The sequence below is a fragment of the Capra hircus genome, chromosome 2 (genome assembly GCF_001704415.2).
Source record: "Capra hircus breed San Clemente chromosome 2, ASM170441v1, whole genome shotgun sequence".
Taxonomy (NCBI): domain Eukaryota; kingdom Metazoa; phylum Chordata; class Mammalia; order Artiodactyla; family Bovidae; genus Capra; species Capra hircus.
The window spans coordinates 110590553-110613805 of NC_030809.1; the positions used below are offsets into that span (position 1 = coordinate 110590553).

Sequence of the window (23253 nt, forward strand, 5' to 3'; positions counted from 1 at the left end):
TAGAGATGACATATCACAGCCTCCCTTGTAGTCAGGTGTAGCCACATGACTAAGTTCCCACCAATGGAATGTGAGCCTGAGTGATATATACCACTCTCAGTAACATCCTCAAAAGAAAGCTGCATGCCCTCCCCTTCCTCTTTACCCCTTTTTGAGGCTGGAATGCATATAATGGTGGTGGGCTTCCACGTCAGTCATGTAGATAAGGGCAACATCCTAAAAGACCTTAGGAAAATAAAAAACAGAAGGAATAGGAGTCCCAAGACCATTACTTTCCTGGGCTGCCTGCCTGCTAGACTTCTAAGAGAGAAATAAACCATCTTGTTTATTTGCTATCTGTTACAGTAACTAAACCATAACCAGTATCCTGACGGATCACACGGTGCTTCCAGAGGCAGGCATTAGCAGTGATCCTGCTGAGTCTTCCTGTGGCAGTTGTGAATTACATTGTTTTAAAAAATGTCACATGGTGTCACCTTACCAGCTCCTCCTAGCCTGTGTCTGCTGGAGTCCTCAAAATGAGTTCTCACCCCCAAAATGATATTCTCTTAGGCTGTTGCTATGGAAAACTCCATCACCCCTTTCAGCTTTGTCCATGCTTGGGTACCCAGAGGACTTTAGTCATTCAATGATTCATTTATTCCACTATTTATAGGGCTTTTCTCCTGTGGCAGTCACATGAGCCTAGGGACAGAGCACTGTACAGGATAGATAAGCCTTTTCCTCTTAGGAGACTGACACAGTAAACAAATAAACCAACAAGATAATTCAGGGAGTCATAAACAACAACTTGAAATTCGTCTTCATTTATTTACCCTACAAGATTACACAGAGAGACAAAGCTGCAGCCTCAGTGCGGGAAAGCTCAGCCTCCAACCTGAAAAATGGTCCCCAGTCATCCTTGTCTCATATCTGCCTCAGACTAAAGTGAAAGTGAAGTCATGTCCAACTCTTTGCGATCCCATGGGCTGTAGCCTACCAGGCTCCTCTGTCCATGGGATTTTCCAGGCAATAGTCCTGGAGTGGATTGCCATTTCCTTCTTCAGGGGATCTTCCCAACCCACGGATTGAACCCGGGTCTCCCACATTGTAGACAAACGCTTTACCATCTGAGCCACCAGGGAAGTCAGACTAAAGGAGACACATTATTTCTACCTGCTTCTCTTTGGTGAGAGTTAGTCCCGTGAACACGCCTGTATGCATGAGGGATGCACATAGCTATTTATTAAACGCTGACAATGTTTCACCAACATACTCAAAAAAATCCAAATAAAAAACAGAGCAGAAAATAAAAGGGCCACTTTATCCTTTCCCTTCATAGATAACCACTGTTAGCATTTTGGTTCTTTCCTCGATCAGCACATCTTTATTGATCTCCTGCACTGTTCCTGGCCCTGACCTTGATGCTAAATATGCCAGAGTTTCCTAATCTCATGTGGCTTCCAGCTTGAGTGTGTGTGTGTGTCTCCTTCTGGGTTTGGAAACTGCCTATACCCACACCTAGCTATATAATTTCAGGCAATCTACTTAATTCCCCAAGACTTGGTTTCCTCATTTGCAAAATAGGTATAATTATAGTACCTAATTTATAGGGTTGTTGGGCATGCGTGCATGCTCAGTCGTTTCTGACTCTTTGCAACCCCCTCTAGCCCACCAGGCTCCTTTGTCCTTGTAATTTTCCAGGCAAGAACACTGGAATGGGTTGCTATTTCCTTCTCCAGGGGATCTCACCAACCCTGGGATTGAACCTGTTTCCTGCATTGGCAGGTAGATTCTTTTTCACTAGTGCCACCTGGTAAGCTCTATAGGGTTGTTGAGGCAGGGGGATTAAATTTGATAATATAAGTTAAATAACTTAGAATAAAAAAATCTGTTACTGTTGTTTTATATATAATATAAATGTTTGCTTTTCTATAAACAGGATTATATTACTTAAATGCAACTATGGTCTACTTCTTGAACCCTTTAGATATTTCTTTTTCCATTTCAAAGTATAGAACATGAAGTTCATTATTTTAACTGCTTTATGGAATTCTGTTGTTTGTATTTATCCTAATATATTTGGCCGAGAGATTCATGGACATGGGGGTCCATGAATGGGCACTGTATGCCAAGTTCTTTCTGTACCTTTATTTCCCCCTGGACAGTGGATACAGAACTTAGTTACATTCTGAAAAGATTCATAATCCACAAACAGGACTGTGACTGAAATAGGCCAGTCCTTGACTTGATCACGTAAGTTCGCCTCTTTGCTCTGATCCTTCCATCTGTGGGTTAAGCTCAGTCGGGAAAGAATTTGCCTGCAATGCAGGAGATGTGGGTTCGATTCCTGGGTTGGGAAGATCCACTGGAGAAGGGAATGGCAACCCACTCCAGTATTCTTGCCTGGAGAATCCGATGGACAGAGGAGCCTGGTGGGCTACTGTCCAAGGGGTCGTAAGAGTCGGATACGATTTAGCGACTAAACCACCACCACCTCTTTCTCTTAGAAATGGGAAAGCTTCCTAGAAAACAGACAAAATCAGAAACACACAGACTGAAAACCAACAGTTTTACTACGTTTAAACTCAACGATTTCATTTTACTTCCAGCTCCTCACTGGAGCAGGGCTAATGGCCAGCTTCTATACTTGAACTTAAACAATCCCAGGTACCTTCCCAGCTCAGAGTTTAGAAACCAGAGTTTCTGTACTGTTTATTATAAGGTCTGTTTGTTTTCCTCTGTAAATTGTGTCCCCATTTATATCTTCCTCACTTTGATCTTCCCTGGTGGCTCAGATGGTAAAGTGTCTGCCTACAATGCAGGAGACCTGGGTTCAGTCTCTGGGTCGGGAAGATCCCCTGGAGAAGGAAATGGCAACTCACTCCAGTATTCTTGCCTGGAGAATCCCGTGGACGGAGGAGCCTGGTTAGGTCGCAAAGAGTCAGACACGACTGAGTGACTTCACTCACTTCACTTTGCATCCATCTAAAGTACCACTACTGAGAAGATACATATGCTGCGTTAAACCCTACAATTTAATGCCACTCTCTATACAGTCTAAATTTGTGATTGAAAATGTTCTCTTTGAATACTAATGATTTTAATATTAAACTGCCTCAGATACAATCTTTAAGTGGAAAAATGCCACTGTCCATTGTGATTTAGGATTTCAGTTCTGAGATCCACACAGCGATTCCTCAGGTGTCTCAGTGTCTTTCGTGGGCACAGACTCGTCACTGCAGTTCCTTGCAGTCTGAAGACTTGTGGACCACAGAGATGAGTCTTTGAGTCTTAAGGTCCTTTAAAGGCCTATTATCTATTGGTCTGAAATGGTTCATGAGGCACCATCTTACATCTTCCTGAGGCCTTAAAAAAAAATATTTAAAGTCACACTGTTGGCTTCCTCTATGTTCTGAGACACTGTTTTCCTGATTGCACCCTTGATTTGACCTTTACACTGACCTTTACACTCTGAGGATGCTTTGCTGCTTGAAAAGACTGACTGGAGCTCTTTATACTTCCTCTAAATGTTGCTGCAAAATTAAACATAGCTATATTTTGTCATCAGTAAGTAAAAGAAACCAGTTGACACTTTCAGCATTCTTTCAGGAGATCTCCTTAGCCAGATCCACTAGTTTATTTGCTATATCTTCTATTTTTCATGTTAATCACAGGCGAGGATGTTGCTAAACCTTTTGGTACAACTTAGCCGGGTCATCTTTTTTCTACCTTCCAATAACAATTTCCTCCTCATCTCTCTAGCTTTCACTGACAATCTTCTCAAGGTTCATCCAGATTTCACTAACAAACCTCTCAAGACCTTGAGAGACTGAATGTATAAACAGATAAGGGCCAGATAATACATAAAAATTCTTACCCACAATCTGTAGCAGCCAGCCTAGGAAACTAACCTTTTATCTATAGTAACCAGCCCAGAGAAACAATGGCACCCCACTCCAGTACTCTTGCCTGGAAACTCCATGGTCAGAGGAGCCTGGTGGGCTGCAGTCCATGGGGTCACGAAGAGTCAGACACGACTGAGCAACTTCACTTTCACTTTTCACTTTCATACATTGGAGAAGGAAATGGCAACCCACTCCAGCGTTCTTGCCTGGAGAATCCCAAGGACGAGGAGCCTGGCGGGCTGCCGTCTACGGGGTCGCACAGAGTCAGACACGACTGAAGCAACTTAGCAGCAGCAACCAGCCCAGAAATCCAGCCTGCTATAAGACAGACTATAGAAAAGTAGATAGCTATCTCTTGCAACATTTGGCCCAAAATGACCCGGACTTGATTAATAACTTCAGCTTCCCTAATTTTTATCCCTGCTTCCAATTTAGGACCAACCAGTGAAAGCCGAATGTTCATCCTAACCAATCACATAGGACTTCCCACTTCTAGTTAGTCTGTGTACAGTATCTACATGCCAACAGCCTCCAACCAGGGCATATTTGAAGTTTTCCCCTTTTGTCCACTACAAAACTGCCCCACTCCTCTGCCTGCCTTGGACTGTTTGCCAAAATGCAAATGGTGCTGGCTGACTCCCTTCAAGTTTTGAATAAGTAGCCTTTGCCTGTTATCATTTTATTGGTTTTCCTTTGTTTTCAAAGCTTTTTCCAGCTTCCCAGTCAAAAGCCAGTGGGTTGTGGTTTTGGGGTTTGTTATGAAGAATCCCACTTTCAGGTACCAAACTCTATTCTCATTATCTACTGCTGTGTAAAAACCACCCCAAAACTTAATGGCATAAAACAACAGTTATCTTACTATGCTCACAGATTCAGTAGGTCAGGAATTCAGACAGGGTAAATAAGGATGGCTTGGCTCTGATGCACAGCATCTGGGGCCTCACCTGGGAAACTTCGATGGTTGGGGGTGGGACCCACCTAGAGGTTGCCTTACTCACCATCCTGATGACCCCTGGTACTTGAAGACCGCGCTCAGCTGAGGCTGGCAGCCAATTGGCTTGGGCTCTTCACGACCATTGGCTGGGCTCTTCACAGCTCTTCACAGCCATTGACTGAGCTCTGTGAGGGCTTGTCCTGAGAGGCGCAGCCAGGCAGTGATAGAGAAAGAGATGGAAGCTGCAAGCCTTTTCTGACCTGCTTGGGAAGTCACGTGTGCTGGTTCAGGTGAGTCACTAAGTCTAACCTAGATTCAGGGGGAGGGAATTAAACTCATCTGAAATGGCAACCCACTCCAGTTCTTGCCTGGAGAATCCCATGGACGGAGGAGCCTGATGGGCTGCAGTTCACGGGGTGGGAAAGAGTCGGACACGACTGAGCGACTTCACTTTCTTTCACTTTCACTTTCTTAATGGGAGGGTGACAAAATCGCTCTGCACAAGGACACACAGGGTAGGAGATCCTTTTGTAGGCATTTTTGGTAACTCTGACTTGCCACCCCAGGCCACCCTCTTCTTCCTTTCAGAAAGAATTTGGAGACACGCAATTAGAATATGGATTGGCGAGCATGGAAACAAAACACAGGATGTTGGTTGATGTCAAGTGATAATCTCATACAGGTACTGATTTATTCATCCCATACACCTTTTTTTTGTTTGTTTGTTTTATTTTTTTCCCTTACATCTTTTTAAAGCGTTAACAATGGAGACATAAGGAGATGTGAGGTGAGCAAAATTGACACACCTCTTATTCTCATGAAGTTTAAGTCCAGTGGGAGAAGCAGCTATTTAAAAACAATCCCACAGGTAGATAACCACAGGTATTGTAGGCTCTTAAATGTTATGTAGCAATGGCCTGGGAGGTGCACAGCACCGGAGCTAGTTAGATTTCCCTGGGGGGGGGGGAGGAATATTTAAGCTAATAACTCAAACATGAGGAAGAAAAAGTCGAGTAACTAGTCTAGGGTGTTGCAGAGCATGTTATATGGACCATTAGTGATAGAGAAATACATTATTATTATCCTCATTATATATTTTACAGTTTTGCAATTTATGACAGATGATATTGGTTTCCCATTTTGTTGGCAGATGAAGTTTCCTTGTAAAAGTCTTTATGTTTAACAAAGCATCAGTTTAATGGAAGGTGGTGATTAAAATGCCAGCTTCCCAGGTGGCACTAGTGGTAAAAGATCTGCCTGCAATGCGGGAGACACAGGAGACCCGGGTTCAGTCCCTGGGTCTGGAAGAGCTCCTGGAGAAGGAAATGGCAATCCACTCCAGGCAAGTGCTCTTGCCTGGGAAATCCCATGACAGAAGAACCTGGCATGCTACAGTTGGCATTACCTAAAAAAGGCAAATATCATGTAGGTGATATGTGGATACCTGAAGCTCAGTGTAAAGACTGAAGTAGATGTGTCGAGGGATGGGGTGAGGAGGGGGTCATGGTCAGTGAAGGGAGCATTCTGATGCAAAAGCTCTGAGGAAGAAGAGTGGGGATCCACGAAACAGAAAGGTGGCCAATATGGCTTGAGTGGGAAGCAGGTGGGCATAAGTTTACAGTGAGCTGGAGAGCCCTGCAGGCCCCTGAGAGTCAGGGGCTTTAGTTCAGAACTGAAATCTCTGAAACTCAACATGGGCAGTTGCACTATTTTTCCTTTAAATGCTGTGTCTGTGGCAGGATTAGTACAAAATCCTGGCATTTGAATAGTACATTCATAGTAGAAGAAATTTAGATGATACAGATAGCAAGAATATTAACCTGCAGTATCTGAGAACCAATATTGCCTCAGGAAATAAGTTTGTTCAACACGTTTAACTGACCTAGAAGCCATGGAATATCATTGAAGAATTTGGGAAAAGGGAGTAATAAAACCGAGTTTGTGAGATTTTAAAAAATAATTTTTGTCACTGTAATTCATGCATGAAACAATTGTCTAGAAAAGCTAATAATGATAATAACCAGACATTCTACTGTCCAACCTCTTCCCTGTCCTGGAGGCAACCACTTTAACTCTTTGCTGATTTAATTCTTCTGATAGTTTCCTTCTTATCTCCAAAAAAAATGCTTGTATCTGTGTCTCTTGATTTATAAGATTGGGGTGTTATATCAGATATATCATATGGATTTACTCAGATTTCTTCAGCCTTACCTTCCTCCCAGTCTCTCAGCTCACCCCGCCCAGGCCATCCCAGTGGTCACCAACTGAGTCTGAGCTGTTTCCACCCCGGAAGGTCATCAGGACACATGCACACATCTGCTTCCCCAGAGGCTCCTACAGGGGCCAGTGACACAGCCTGCATGCGTGGGAGAGTCAACTCTCCAGGCAGCAGATTCCGACTGGCAGAAGAAAGAAAGCAAAGGCAGATTGTAGGTACGATTTCTCTACCCTTCTCCCCCTGATGGATTGTTCCAGGCACAACGTTAGCAACCAGCCTGCCCAAAGAGCTTCTTTATGACTGAGTGGTCGCCAGCTGAGGAACCAGCTGTGGTCATTCATGGCACTCTGGGAAGCAGTGGCCAGTGCAGTAACTCATCATTCATCAATGCAGTAACTCATTGTACTTGCTGCCAATCCTTCCCTGTCTGTCTTCCTTCTAGCTCTCTCAGGGCAGGGGTTGTACCTCCTAATAAAACATTAGCCCTTAAGCTTTGCCTTAGGCTCTGTGTTCTAGGGAAATCAGGCCAAGACAAATATTGCCAATATTTTCTAGTGACTCACAACGATGACTTATCATCACTCACATGTCCCATGTTCCTATAGAGAATTCATTGTTCTTAGTTATTTTAGTTCTGCTTCTGACTCTCAGTTTGGTGCTCATAACTTTACTTCTTTTCCAACCACCAGAAAGAGTACCTCTTGTCTCTGATACTTTGCAGGATGAAGATACTGGCATCCCTTCCCTTCTTTGTACTTCTCCTCCTTTCATCTCCAAACTGCTGCGTCGCACTCTCACATCCTTAAGGCTGATAGCACTTGCATTCTCTTCTGTAATCATGATGGCCTTCTGTTCTCTTCCTAAGTGCTGCTTCTATATTTGAATATCCATGCGTGTATATATTGTGTCTGCTGCTGCTGCTGCTAAGTCGCTTCAGTCGTGTCCAACTCTGTGTGACCCCAGAGATGGCAGCCAACCAGGCTCCCCCGTCCCTGGGATTCTCCAGGCAAGAACACTGGAGTGGGTTGCCATTTCCTTCTCCAATGCATGAAAGTGAAAAGTGAAAGTCAAGTCGCTCAGTCATGTCCAACTCTTCGAGACCCCATGGACTGCAGCCTACCAGGCTCCTCCGCCCATGCGATTCTCCAGGCAAGAGTACTGGAGTGGGGTGCCATTGCCTTCTCCGATATTGTGTATAGTATTGGAATACAGTGCATATACTATGATGACGATGCATTGAACAATAAGTTTCTTGAAAGTTTGTTGTGTCCCAGGTCCTGTTCTCTAGGCTCTGAGGATAACACAGTGAACATAACAGACAGAAATCCTTGCCTTCATGGAGCTTTCGTTTCAGTGGGGAGATAAACAAGGTAAATATGTAGAATGTATGGTATGGCTGATAATGAGAAGTACTCTAAGGAAAATAAAGCAAGGAAGGAGAGTAGGAAGAGCCAGCCTGGGAGGCTGAAATTTTAGGTGCTCTGAGCAGAGAGGGCCTCGGGGCCCTTTTCAGTGAGAAGGCAGCCTCCAGAGAGCAAGGGAACCAAACAAATGACCATCTTGGCAAAAAGAACAACATTCTAGGCAAAGGGGACAGAATGTCCCGTAGCCCTAAGACATGGATGTTCTTATTGTGTTTGCACAAGAGCAAGGAAGCTCTTGCGGCTACAGAAGACTGACCAAGAGGGAGACTTAGAAATAACGAAAGAAGTGACAGGGAGTACATCATGTGGGGCTGTGTGAGTCACAGCAAGGACTTTGGCTTTTACCATAGGAGAGATGGGAAACCTTGAGAGAGTTTTGAACAATGGAGTGACAGGATCTCATGTACATTTTAACAGAATCACTCTGGATATTGTGTCGGAAAGAGACTGAAAGAGGCAAGGGAGGAAACTAGTCAGGAGATGATTGAAATCATCTAAGCAAGAGGTAATAGCGGCTTGAAGTAGGATGGAAGCAGTGAAGGACAGGAGAAGTGGTCAGACTCAATATATTTTGAAGGTAAAACCAACGTGATTGTTGAATAGTTGGATGTGAGAGGGGGAAAAAGGGAGCCAAGAAAAGGAGCTGTCATATAAAGAGAAGGGAAGACTATGGAAAGAATAGGTTTGAGGGAAAAGATCAGGGACCCAATGTAGGCAGTTTGAGTTGCTGTTTTAATTCTCTATCACTGCATAACAAATCACCCCAAAACTTCATGTCTTAAAACAAGAAGAATAATTATCATGTCTGATTATTTCTGCCGGCCAGTAATTAGATGGTGTTCAACCAAGCAGTTCCTGTTTAAGGTCTCTCATTGAAATGGTCTCAGTTTTAGAACTGAAAGCCTTGTGTCCTAGAAAGCCCCTCCCAAGGATGCAAAAAGTTCTAGGTTTCAGTGATGAGTGCAGAATCATGGGGTGGGGCTAGTGCAACCTCAGATACAGTGTGTGTCATGTCAAAGATTTTCAAATAAATGGTTGACAGACTGAGTGAATGAAAAGAAGTGAACAAGAAACCTCGTGTTTATTTTACTATTTTAATAGTTTAAATTTGAAGTTACTTATTTTGCCTTAGGAAGTTTTATTTTCATTTTCCTCTCTTGACCCAGATGGAAGAAGATTAATATATTTAAGTTTTAAAATTACCAAACCTATGATCACAGTGAGGTAAGGTTAACTTGGGAGAATTTTAGGCCCAAGAAAGAATTGCATAAATCTTCTTTACTTAGTTAACTAACACAAATGTTCAATAGCTGTCTTTGTTGTCTGAGCCATAAAGAGGATCCCAGGGAATTATGTCTGAAAATGGAGAGAATAATGATGAGTAAATAATCCTACCAGTTAGGAATGCATTTGGTAAAAGTAACAGAAAATCTGTGGCCAAAATACAGGGACTGAAAACCAGGCTGTTATTAGAGTCAAATGGATACAATATGAACTAACTGCCCTTAGTCTCTGTCACTGATCTTTCCCCTCACCGCTGATGTTGGCAGCCACAATCTGTGGTTCACAATAATGAATCACACATTGCTGCCTCATTTCGAGCGATGTAAGTTAAGTGTGAAACCTAAGTGTGTGTGATCATGGCACTGAGGCATTGACAGTCTGTGTTTGACTTGGCCTATGAGTTAACTGTTGGGCTTTGAATTAAGATTATAGAGGCCACCTTGAATAATCAGGCTAGATCACCATCCCCAAATCTGGTACAGTCAGATGTTGATATTGATGCACACAGCAAGAGGCTGTGAAAAGATTATTTATATCACTGTGGTCTCTGGGGAGGGCAGGGCAGGGCAGGCCTTTCAAGCAGGTCTAGAATGCTTTGAGAGAGCTGGTACAGAAGACATAATACTGGCTTGGGGTTTTTATTGTGGTGAGGGGAGGGGGGAGGGGTTTTATTGTGGTGAGGGGATAGGGGTGGGGTGAGGGTTCTCTGTATGGGAAGGGGCTTGTGTGTCTTCAATCTCCTGCCAGCACCAAAGGAAAGAGCACTTGGGCTTTCCTAGCTGCTTATAGGGCAGAGGGGTAGAGGGAGGATGAGACCTAAAGCTGCTGGTAGTCAAACATCAAAACGGAGTCAATTCCTTATAGCAGAGATGGTGCTAGTTTAACCTGTTTTTATTGGGGGATGATTGCTTTACAATGTTGTGATCTCTGCCGTACATCAACGCAAATCAGTCATAGTTATACATACATGCCCTCCCTCTTGAGACTCTCCCCCCCACCCACCCGTCCTGCCCCTCTAGGTTGTCACAGAGCACCCTGGGCTCCCTGTGTCACACAGCCACTTCCTGCTAGGTATCTATTTTATGCATGATAGTGTATACATATCAGTGCTGCTTTCTCAGTTTCTCCTACCCTCTCCTTGCCCCGTAACTTTTAATGTTGTGAATATTGTGACAATGTTTTTGAAAGTTCAGATCCCGAAGATGGGAACAACTATGATATCACTGGCATTGACCCAGATACCACTAAAACAAGGGGCTAAGTGGCTGGGTTCTTTTAATGACAGAAGGAAAGACACATACAACTAGACTAGGGAGGGAAATAGCCAAAGCAGAGCACGCTGTACAATATGCAGAAAGGAGTCTGGGATTGGACAGGGCAGAGGAGGAGATGGGAAAGACATGGAGACTGAAGCCAAGTCTGGGATTAGACAGAGAAATTCCTCTGAATTAATCAAACGGTTCTGTGGTCTCCCAAAGACACCAATGTTCAGTGGAAGACAGTGAGCACAGAATTAGTTTGGGCATACCACACGGCCATCACGCATTATTATATCATTCCCTTCATGGCTCTGTGGAACTGAGTAGAGTACCATTTACTGATTCAGAGGTTGGAACTAAAATGTCCTGTTGGGAAATTTGAGAACAAGTATGCTAGCCTCTATTATGCTGCTAGGGCCGCAATAACAATGTCCCATAAACCAGGTGGTTTAAAACAAATAAGCAAAAAATCATTCTTCATGGTTCTGGAGACTAAAAGTCTGAAATCAAGGTGTCAGCAGGACCATGCTGCCTCTGAGGTTCTAGGGACAAATTGGTTTTCTGCCTCACTCCTAGTTTCTGGCGGCTCTCGTGACCCTTGGCATCCCTTGGCTTGCAGCTTCATCATTCCAGTTTCTGACTGCATCCCCCCATGGCCATCTTCCATCTCTCTCTCTCTCTGTGTATCTATGTGCAAATTTCCTTCTTATAAGAACACCAGTCACAGAGACTTTCCTAGGGGTCCAGTGGTTAAAATGCTGAGCGTCCTGTGCAGGGGGAGCAGGTTCGATCTTAGATGCTACATGCTGTGCAGTGCAGCCAAAAGAAATAAAATAATTTTTTAAATAAATAATCTCTTGTAGACAGTATTAAAAAGTCTAAAAAATTTTTTAAAAAAACACTAGTCATATTGGATTGAGGACTACCACCCCCAGTATGACCTCTTTTTAGCTTGACCCTATTTTCAAATAACATCTCAGTCACAGGTCCAGGTGGACATGACTTTCAGGGGGACATTAATCAGCCCAGTCAGCCCCTTACCATGTTGAGTCCATTCTGTCAAATCTTACCTGTGATCATGCTTTCTACACTATACAGAAATGAGTCAAATAATAGCAATTAAAAAAAAGAGTGTATCCACTCTTAGGTATTTGCATTTGAAAATGGAATTTCAAATCATTTTCTTGATTTCTATGATTTTAATAAAACTGTAGAAAACACAAAACAAATGAGTGTTGCTATCTTGTCCACATAAACACTAGAGTTTGGTCACCTGTCTGTAGATTCAGCAGGGAGTGCAAATGTAAATCTTGGCAAGCCCTATTCAGCCTATAAATACATATAATGTGGACTTGATAATAGCTGCGCTGCGAGTCAGAATGAATTTGCATTTGACTATATCCAGTTTTACCACTACATAAAAGAAAAAATGGATGTCTTAAAGGCCACAGGAAGTTCAGAGAAATGTTACTGGAAAAGCAAGCAGGGAGATTAAAAATAACCTACTCCACCATGAGACAGAAGAAAACATGTCATTGTTACTGTTCATTAAAAACAGATATATCTGTTTAATTAGTACTTTGTATTTATGTTCTCCTTTTATAATATATTTATAGATCTTAAGAATATACAATAACATAGCCTATACAATTTAAATATCCGATGTAGAGTTTTTTAAAAAGATAAAGTGCAATATCAAAGGAAAAGAACTATTAAAATATTGTTACATTTCTCTACATATTATTTGTTTAATTAGCCTGCTATTAATCATTTCTAATTGCCATTGTTAACTAGTCTTATTGTGTATTTAAATAATAGCATTTATATTTATATATTGATCTCTAACATTCTGCCTTTGAGAATAATTTAATGAAAATTTCAAATAAAAATTAGAAATAACCCCAAGTCCTTAGACTTCATAATTACATTTTCCTATTTGCTTAATGAAATTGAAATGCATACCCAGCTAGAAAAAAATTTGAATCCAGCAACCATTATTTTAATAGGAGGTAGACAATATTGCAACCCACTCCAGTGTTCTTGCCTGGAGAATCCCAGGGACGGGGGAGCCTGGTGGGCTGCTGTCTATGGGGTCGCATAGAGTTGGACACGACTGAAGCAACTTAGCAGCAGCAGCAGCAGCAGCAGCAGCAGACAATATTTAACATTTTAGAAGATGAGGATTAACTGTAACTGAAATCAATATTTCATGATATGATTTAATAAAATAGATACTAACTACATTATTTAATAATGTTCACCCAATCTGAAGGAAATCACATAAAAGTTTCATCTGTAGCCTTTATCTAATGCATCTATTAAAAATTAGTAGTCCCAGAAATCATTCCAGTTACACTGTAAAGAATCAGCATTATTAACTTACACTGATTTGCTGTTCAGATTCTTTTCTTTCTAGCTAATGGCATGGCCTTAAGGATGAATACTAAGAATAGCTAAAAAGATTTGCCAATATTAAATACATTTTAAAAGCCATTTTAGCATCCAATATTTTTCACCCATCCTCTTTGTTCTCCTGGAGTCCCCCCAAGAATGCTCTGTGACCTTGACAATAGTCCGGGGGTGGAGGAGACTAGGTCAAAACCTGTCATCACTTACACCACCCAACTCTGTGATGTATCACAACTGAAACCATTTCAGTGTGGCTGAACACCCCATTTCTAATGTTGGTTTCACTTTAACTGAATATATGTAGAACAGAGGAAGACAGACAGTCCATGCTCAGGACTTGATCTGTCACAAACAGTAACTGCCCTTTGACTTGGTCCAGGAGGCATGTACAACAGGGCAGTCACTTCTGAGATTTAAGATGGGTAAGAGGAGAAGCAGAAACATTTTAGGAAAGAGTTCAGACAGATGTTAAGGATCCAGGAGCCAATTCCCTTAACTGTTTTCCTCTTGAAAGCAACCACAGTTTGAAGACCACTGGTGCAGGAGAGGAGAACAGATGGACATGTGGCTTGTGGCATGATGGTAAGGGCAACGCTCAGGAACCCCTTGAGGTTAACCATAATGAATTTAAAATGAAACTAGTCATGTGTTTTCCATTAGCCACAGTCTGCTGGGCTGATACAGGCAGGAAGAAGGTAGAGAACTGGATTTAACCAGGGTTATGGATTTAACCAAGCAAGTAGTTTTGAGAATTCAAAGATGTGATACAGGCAGGTAATGAACAACAGAATAAAAAGAAAGAAACTAGACTGTTCAAGAAAGGAAATGTAGTCACAATGCACTACTAGACTGTGTTCAGTTCAGTTCAGTCGTTCAGTCGTGTCTGACTCTTTGCAACCCCATGAATCACAGCACTCCAGGCCTCCCTGTCCATCACCAACTCCCGGAGTTCACTCAGATTCACGTCCATCGAGTCCATGATGCCATCCAGCCATCTCATCCTGGGTCGTCCCCTTCTCCTCCTGCCCCCAATCCCTCCCAGCATCAGAAGAGGTGGCCAAAGTACTAGAGCTTCAGCTTTAGCATCATTCCTTCCAAAGAAATCCCAGGGTTGATCTCCTTGCAGTCCAAGGGACTCTCAAGAGTCTTTTCCAACGCCACAGTTCAAATGCATCAATTCTTCGGCGCTCAGCCTTCTTCACAGTCCAACTCTCACATGCATACATGACCACTGGAAAAACCATAGCCTTGACTAGACGGACCTTAGTCGGCAAAGTAATGTCTCTGCTTTTGAATATACTATCTAGGTTGGTCATAACTTTTCTTCCAAGGAGTAAGCGTCTTTTCATTTCATGGCTGCAGTCACCATCTGCAGTGATTTTGGAACCCTAAAAAATAAAGTCTGACACTGTTTCCACTGTTTCCCCATCTATTTCCCATGAAGTGATGGGACCAGATGCCATGATCTTCGTTTTCTGAATGTTGAGCTTTAAGCCAACTTTTTCACTCTCCTCTTTCACTTTCACAATACATTTTTATGTAGATTTTAGCTCCTGCCTTGTCATACTGCCTAAGACCAGATTCAAGTAAAGGGTAGTGGCAGCTTGGTCTAAAGTGTGGTCTAAAGTGGTAGAAGTAGACCTGGAGAAAAGTACATGGTGTGGAGAGATATTCAAAATGACGTGACTTAACTTGGTTATGGAATAGAAATGGGGAACGAAAAAGAAATATTTGTCCAGCCCTCTTGCTAATGTTGTTTTTTTTTTTAATGGGTGAAATTTTTATTATGTATTTATTTTTGGCTGTACTAGATCTTCATTGCTGCACATGGGCTACTCTCTAATTGCATTGAGAGGTCTTCTCTTGTTGCAGAGCACGGGCTCTGGGCGCATGGGCCTCAGAAGCTATGGCAAGCAAGCCCGGTAGCTGCAGCATGTGGGCTCTGGAGCATGGGCTCAGTGGTTGTGGCACACAGGCTTAGTTGCTCCTTGGCATGTGGTATTTTCCCAGACCAGGCATCAAATTTATGTCCCTTGCACTGACAAGCAGATTCTTAACCACTGGACTACCAAGGAAGTCCCCTTGTTAATGGCTATACTCACTAAGATAGGAAGCACTGAAGTAGGAAAACATTTCTGGAGGAAGATTATTACTATATTTTTAGTGCTATTGAGCTTGAAGTATCATTGATATATCAAGTGAAGAGATCAAGGAGGCATATGCTATACCAGTTTAGAGGTAAGGTCTGAGAAGGACATACATATTAGGGTGTTGATGGTGTTATCCATGGGCAGTAAGCCAAATGAATGGATGAGCTCTGTTAGGAAATGAATACAGATATTGTAATACAGAGTAAGAAGGGGATTGGAGTATATTGTTACAAAAAATAAAAGGGTGCGTATTCCTCTTATCCTGGTTTGCATGACTTTATGTGATGTTGCCTCCCATTAAGAGGTTGAATTTATTTCTCCAAATCTCTTAAGCCTGAACCAGCCTTGTGACTTCCTTGAACCAACAGAAAACAAGAAATGTAATGTTGGGAGAATCAAAATCTAGATATCAAGAGGCCTTGCAGCTTCCACTCTTGCCCTTGAGGCTGCCATGTTAGGAAGTCTAGATTAAGCCTTCTTGAGGATAAGTGACGAGAAGGAGGCTCAGCCAACAGCCATCACTAACCAACACACATGTGCGTAAGTTCATATTAGATCAGCCGGGCCTGAGTTTGCTCTCACGTGACTATCACTGCGTGAGTGACCACAGCCAAGAACAGCGGAACCTCTCAGCCAAGCCAGACTCAATTTGCTCACCTATAGAATCATGAACAAATAAAATATTTGTTAGGTTTACATCACTAAATTTTGAAGTTATGCAGCTATAGACCACTCTCTGATGCAAGAGCCCAGGAATGAATCTGGAGTAACTCTAATATTTAAATTTCAGGAACAGAAATAAAAGTGGTCAAAAAGAAAAGCAAAAAAAAAAAAAAAGTGGTACGTGGAGAGATAGGATGAAAATCAGGAAGGTATAGTGTCACAGCAACAAGGAGTAGACCCACAGAAACCAAGAGGTATTTGGTAAATGAGGGAATATCAATAGTGTCAAATATGGCTGAAAGGTCAAATAAAATGAAATGGAAAATTCCTGTTGGATTTAATGACATGAAGGTCATGGCCACTCAGTGACATTTAGGACAGAGGAAAAATTGATAAGTTCAGGTATAGACAGACTTTGAGATGCCTGTAGGGTATTTAGATGCATCTGCCTAGCGCATAGTTAGATTATACGAGCCTCAAGCCCAGTGGGAAGTTTAGGGCTAGTCAGCATGTAGGTGGTAGGACCATTAGTGTGGATGAGGTTCCCCAGGGAGAGGATGTGGAGTGGGATGGGGGCAGGATCTTGGGGCACATCAAGGGTTTTGGAGGATCCACACTGGTAGAAATAGAAAGACGTCCATGGATTAGGAGAACTAGGAGAAAGAAGTGTACAAGAGTGAAAGTACTAGTGTTTCAAAAAAGGGAAGAGAAGTAACTGCATCAAGTGCAGCCTCTGCTCTAGTAAGGCAGGAACCAGAAGGTCCCCCCTCCCCCACCCCCCGCCATTGAATGTGGCACCATTTGCTAGAGCAGTTTGAGCAACACTAGGCAATGGCTGAAAATTAGAAGGTGGATGCCAGTGGGTAAAGAGAATCACACAGAGGAGAGGGAAAGAGGGCACTTTAGAGGACCAAGTATTTTGCTTTTTATTCATTTTAGTTTGTTTTAAGGCTATTTGGGTTAAGCTTGCTTATTAAACAAGAGAAAAGAAGTAGTTTGAAAAGACAGGGTTACACCATAATGGGATATTTTTTCCAAGATTTGCTTTTCCAACTTTCATGACAAGTTCTTCTACATTTATTTAGTTTTTACAGCATCACCCTTTCTCTTGATATATAGTTGGTTAAAATTCACAGATTTGTTTGCTTTTTCCATTAGAATTTTAGGCTAGCTGATTCTTAATTAAGTTGGGGAGGGACAAGGCATTTTTTTCTAACTTGGAGCTATTTTCCAAATCACAAAGGAATTATCTAATATTCTAAGAATTCTCAAGTGATGCTAAGAAAAGAAGTGAAATTTCCTGGTTAAAAAAATTTGAAAAAGACTATACATTTGAAATTTCCCTCTGAGAGACTGACAGAGTATATTAGACTGATAAAATCTCCATCCAAGACTTCCTACCTTACGCAAAAAAAAAAAAAAGCAAAAACCAAAATAAAAAACAAAAAAACCCCACCATCCCATTAAACTAATTACCCAGAGAATGCTTTTTTCTCTGGAAGTTATTAACACATCAAAAGAATTTCGCCTAACACCAGCATATGAAACCCTGCCACAGCAAATTGGTTCTAAGTTCTGTAGATTCCCATAAGGTTTTACAATAGAGAGGATCTTCCTCTTACCTCTAGATTTAGAGACTCATCTTACCCCAGGGACTTGGAGCCCACGGTAGACTACCTACAGTGAAGAATAATGGTGTCACCACCAATTACCTTGGGGACCCTTTTGTAACACGAGGGAAGGGGGTGGAATTAACAAAAGATTTGATTCAGGATAAAGATAGTCGAGGAGAGGTCAGCAAGAGACAATGTCTTTAATTAAGGCTAATGAAGTTTCCTGTTCTGTGAAAGGATTGGTCATTTATTACAAACCTTCCTAGAAGGACATGAGTTGAAGACAGGATCAAAGTGCCTCCTTATATGTCTGGAGGAAACAAGCACCTTAAATTAATACAAACAGTTGGAGATGGTAACGCATTTGGAAATGCTGATGGACTAAAGAAGAGTCAGGAGAGACTTCCTTGGTGGTCCAGTGGTTAGGGCTCCATGCTTTCACTTCACGGGGCAGGGTTTAATCCCTGATCTAGGAACTAAGATCCTACATGTCTTGCTGCTGCTGCTGCTAAGTCACTTCAGTCATGTCTGACTCTGTGCGACCCCATAGACGGCAGCCCACCAGGCTCCCCCATCCCTGGGATTCTCCAGGCAAGAACACTGGAGTGGGTTGCCATTTCCTTCATGTCTTGCAGCTCAGCCAAAATTAAAAAAGGAAGAAGAATCAGGATATAATGCCCATGGTAATGGGATGATCCACATTAGGGGTTGAAAGAGGGAAATCTGTGGAGCACAGATTTGTCAGTGTGGCCGTGTGCTGTCTCCAGTGTGACTCAGAGAAGAGCAGAGCGCAGTGGGATTCGGGTTGGATCCACTGTGAACTCTGATGGAGTCTAGCCTGAACTGATGGCCAGTCTTCCCCTTCCCATCTTATTAAAGTGATTAAGTACAACCAGCCTTTAAAAAAGAAAAGATTGTTATTTCACATATATACTAATATTTAAATTCATCCACACATGAAGAATTGGAAGATAATCATCACTTACATGAGACCTAAAATAACAGTGTTTTGGCTCCAGGCTCCCTCTACTGTCTCTGCAATAATAAACAAACATTTTATGGCACTCTCCTGACTGGATTCCAACATTTATGAAAATCAAAACAAACACAATATTGTGTAATAATAAAGGCTATCCTTAATATGATAATCAGAAAGTTCACTATTTGGAGAAAGTTGACTATAATAAACTAGTTAATGAAATATTTATACAAACAGAACTATATGAAGTTGGTTGACCATTTTGGCAAGTTGACCAACTTGTGGCAAGTTGGTTGCCACAAGTGGCAATTTCATACGTTTCAACCTTATGTATGAACATTTAATCATCAAAGAATAGTAGGGTGTGTGTGTGTTTGGGGAGTGATTATTACCTTTAATAATCTCTCATGAAATTCCCTAAATACATTGGTTAACTTACATGATATTTCTTGGCCAAAATTAACTATAAAATATGTTAAATCTAGTGTCTTATAGGAATGTTTATGTTATAACTTGGAGTTAGGAAAAAGAAATCTGCCTTCAGGTTAAAAAGTGTAAAGATACAAAATGTTTCACACCGGAAAGCAAAAGAAATAAATGCGGAAAAGCCTTATGTTTACAAGAGGAAAGCTGGAAATAAAACAGTTAACATTTTAACTGTGAGAGGAGGAAGTAGGGCAATTTGCATATACTTCAAACAATCTCACACTGTTGAGAAAACCTGCAAATCCTGCAAAGAATTAGAGGGAAAAGCCAAAGTCAATACACTTCAAATACCCTTGATATTTCACAGACACTAACAAGAAAGCATCTTCTGGGTAAGTTCACACATTGCACAAAATAAATATTAATTCTGTTGTTGGTAATTTTCCAAAAAGTTAATATTTTACAGTTCAGAATTTTATTCCTTAAGTTTGCCTTTGAAGCTGGAAAATTGGTTTTTGAAGTTATGTTTTCATAATCCTAGGAATTCAGTCTAAGAATGAAAGATGCCATTGAAGACCTATTTACAAAGATGTTCATCAAAACCTTATTTTTATAGTCACTGTTCATCACTTAAATCTTATGCCTAGCATAGTGTCTAATATAAAGTAAACACTCAATAATTATTCTTGAAAGAAGGAGTAAATTACAAATAAATTGTGGCTTATACATATTATATAATATATGACCACTAAAAATGTTTTTGAAGACTTATTAAGATTGGGGAAATAGACATTAGAGAGAGTGTTAAGCAAAGAGGGATGCTAAAATGTATACACTATCTAATACAAGTTTTATGAAGTAAATATCTACATGCACACAAAAAGCTAGAAGGAAAAGTAAAATTATTGACTAAGTTGGGTTTTCTTTGTGTTTCTCTTTGTGTTGCAAATTGTCATGAGCATGTATTACTTTTATAATCAGAAAAACACTAAATGTTAAACATTTTTCATCATGCGCTGCTAACAATTAGACATGTGATACAAAAATTAATCATTAAAAACTGTGGAGTTGAATAAAAGATAGTTGTTGGGAGATTCAATGTTTCTATAAGTGTATTTGGCTTTTCCTCTTCACTTTGTTAGAATAAATCGTCACTAGATACATAATTTTATAATTTATTCAGTGACCTGAATGCACCATCAGAGCTAAACTGTGCTCCACTTTTAACGCCAAAAATAAATTCTGTACAAAAGTTAGAGAGATAGGTGAGTTAATTCATTTCTTTCTGTCTTTTTGTAGCTCTAGGGTACACACGCACTGAGTCATGTTCAACTCTTTGCAGCCCCATGGGATGGGCTTCTCTGTCCATGGAATTCTCCAAGCAAGACTACTGCAGTGGGTTGCCATTTCCTCCTCCAGGGACCGAAGGATCCAACCGCATCTCCTCTGTCTCCTGCATTGCAGGCAGATTTTTTTTTTTTTTCTTATCACTTGAGCCATCAGGGAAGCCCCTTTTATAGCTTGCTGCTGCTGCTAAGTCACTTCAGTCGTGTTCGACTCTGTGCAACCCCATAGACGGCAGCCCACCAGGCTCCCCCGTCCCTGGGATTCTCCAGGCAAGAACACTGGAGTGGGTTGCCATAAAGCTTACCCTCCTTTTATTTCCTGGAGGAGGAAATGGCAACCCACTGTGCCTGGTGGGCTACAGTCTGTGGAGTCACAAAGAGTTGGACATGACTGAACGACTTTCACTTTCATACCACTTATGTCCATGCTTGGTCATAAGTGGATACTTACATAATGGCTGCTTTGAAGCTCCAAAGTATTCAAAGTTCTAGGGCCCCAGTTCAGTTCAGTTCAGTCGCTCAGTCGTGTCCAAGTCGTGTCCAACTCTTTGCAACCCCATGAATCGCAGCACGCCAGGCCTCCCTGTCCATTACCAACTCCCGGAGTTCACTCAGACTCACGTCCATCGAGTCAGGGATGCCATCCAGCCATCTCATCCTCTGTCGTCCCCTTCTCCTCCTGCCCCCAATTCCTCCCAGCATCAGAGTCTTTTCCAGTGAGTCAACTCTTCGCATGAGGTGGCCAAAGTACTGGAGTTTCAGCTTTAGCAGCATTCCCTCCAAAGAACACCCAGGACTGATCTTTAGAATGGACTGGTTGGATCTCCTTGCAGTCCATGGGACTCTCACTTTACCTAATCTTTAATTTTTACAGCTATTCTGGATGCAGGGACTTGTATTCATATACATAGTGTAGGAGGAGTAACAATGATAGCTAAGTGTTACTGATCAATTCTCAGGTGCCATGCTCTGTGTCAGGGGCCTATTTTCTCTCGGGTCCTGTCCCGAGCAAGTACTTTGATCATCCTCACTTTGTACTTGAAGACCCTGAGGCTCAAAACAGACCCTGTCTGTTTACTCCTTCGTGTGGAGAAAATATTTTTATTTCCAAGATCATTAAACCATTTTTGCCCCTTCTTTCAGGGACAATATATACTGAAAACACTGTTTTCAACAAATGGACTCTTCTGTTGCAGGGAAGAGGGGTAGGAAGAGTAAGTTTAATCAGTTAGATTTGGGGGTTTCTTCCATTTCCTTGGAGCAGGACGATGGGAATAGCCAGTTAGACATTACCCATGTATCTGTAGTAAGAAAAATTCATCTAAACTAATGTTTTAAAAGGTATTGATCAAGAAGTATAATGAATTTTCCTTTGCCTTTACTGAACAAAAAGTCTTCAACCAAACTTAAGACATAAGGGTGTTCCTAAAATAGAGGAGATAGTGGTTTGCTATCTCCTTTTAAACTAGGAGTATATCTGTCAATGACTTAATTGAGCTCTTTAAAAAACTTCCAATTTCCATTTCCACTTTTTCCTTTACTTCTTTCCTACCATCCTGGGCTCCAAGGAGGTTTAGAATGAATATGAACAAATGATTAAGAGAATTTAAAAATAACAGAATCTCTATATACACTCAGTTCCTGAAATGGTCCACCTGGCTCCATTTTATATAAATATAATTATAAAATTTACCATTTTAAGCCTGTCTACATGTCAGAACTTTATATACTTTGTTGTTTGAAGCTGACAAACATCTACCAAGGCACATATTCCTTGAGAGCACCTAAGAGGTTAAATAGCGATTAGACCTCATATCATGTAGCTACTTAGTGAAATTAGAATCCAGATTTGATTCCAACAGGCTTCCTTCAAAACACGTGACTTGGCAACAAATAGATCCTGGTGATTCCCTGCATCCCAAATGGAGAAAAACAATCAATTCCTTCCTAGAAGCCAAGCTCGAGGGACAATAAGAATTTTCTAATAGCGATTACCACCTGCTTCTGTGACCAAAGCAGTATTTAAGCAGTAAAACCTTTCCAGTGGCAATGTCAATTTCACATCCCAGGACTTGGCCCCCTAGAGGGAGGGGAGGGTCCCTGGTTTTAATTACTTGAATCTGATCTTGGGAACATTGGAGAAGGAAATGGCAACCCACTCCAGTGTTCTTGCCTGGAGAATCCCAGGGACGGGGGAGCCTGGTGGGTTGCCGTCTATGGGGTTATGCTGCGACTTAGCAGCAGCAGCAGATCTTGGGAAACGCGTTCCAGAGACCGCCCCCCGCCATTTGAGGAAACCCCCTAATCTTCCCGGGGCGATCTTAGGTTGGGGGACGAATCCTGCAGGGGACATTTGTTCATCCACATCCAGGGACAACCCTCTCTCCCAACTCATCTTTTACTCCACAGGTTTAAAACACAAAGGCCACCTAGCCTTTTCCCCTCTCCTCGCCAAAATCATGATCAGTTGTGGACAAGGAAATGCCAGTCCCCCTCCAATCTACCCTTCTCACGGTAACTGGTGCACGTGCGGACTTTCAAACGAATGTGTCCGACTGGTGGTTTAGTCGCTAAATCGTGTCCGACTCTGTAGCCTTCCAGGCTCCTCTGTCAATGGGATTCTCCAGGCAAGAATACTGGAGTGGGTTGCCATTTCCTTTT

General features: G+C 41.8%; 1 protein-coding gene across 1 annotated transcript in view; it reads left to right on the top strand.

The window, feature by feature from the left end:
- The window catches only part of SP5 (Sp5 transcription factor), a 72277-nt gene that overhangs the window by 13082 nt on the left and 35942 nt on the right, over positions 1 to 23253 (top strand). The window lies entirely within an intron of this gene.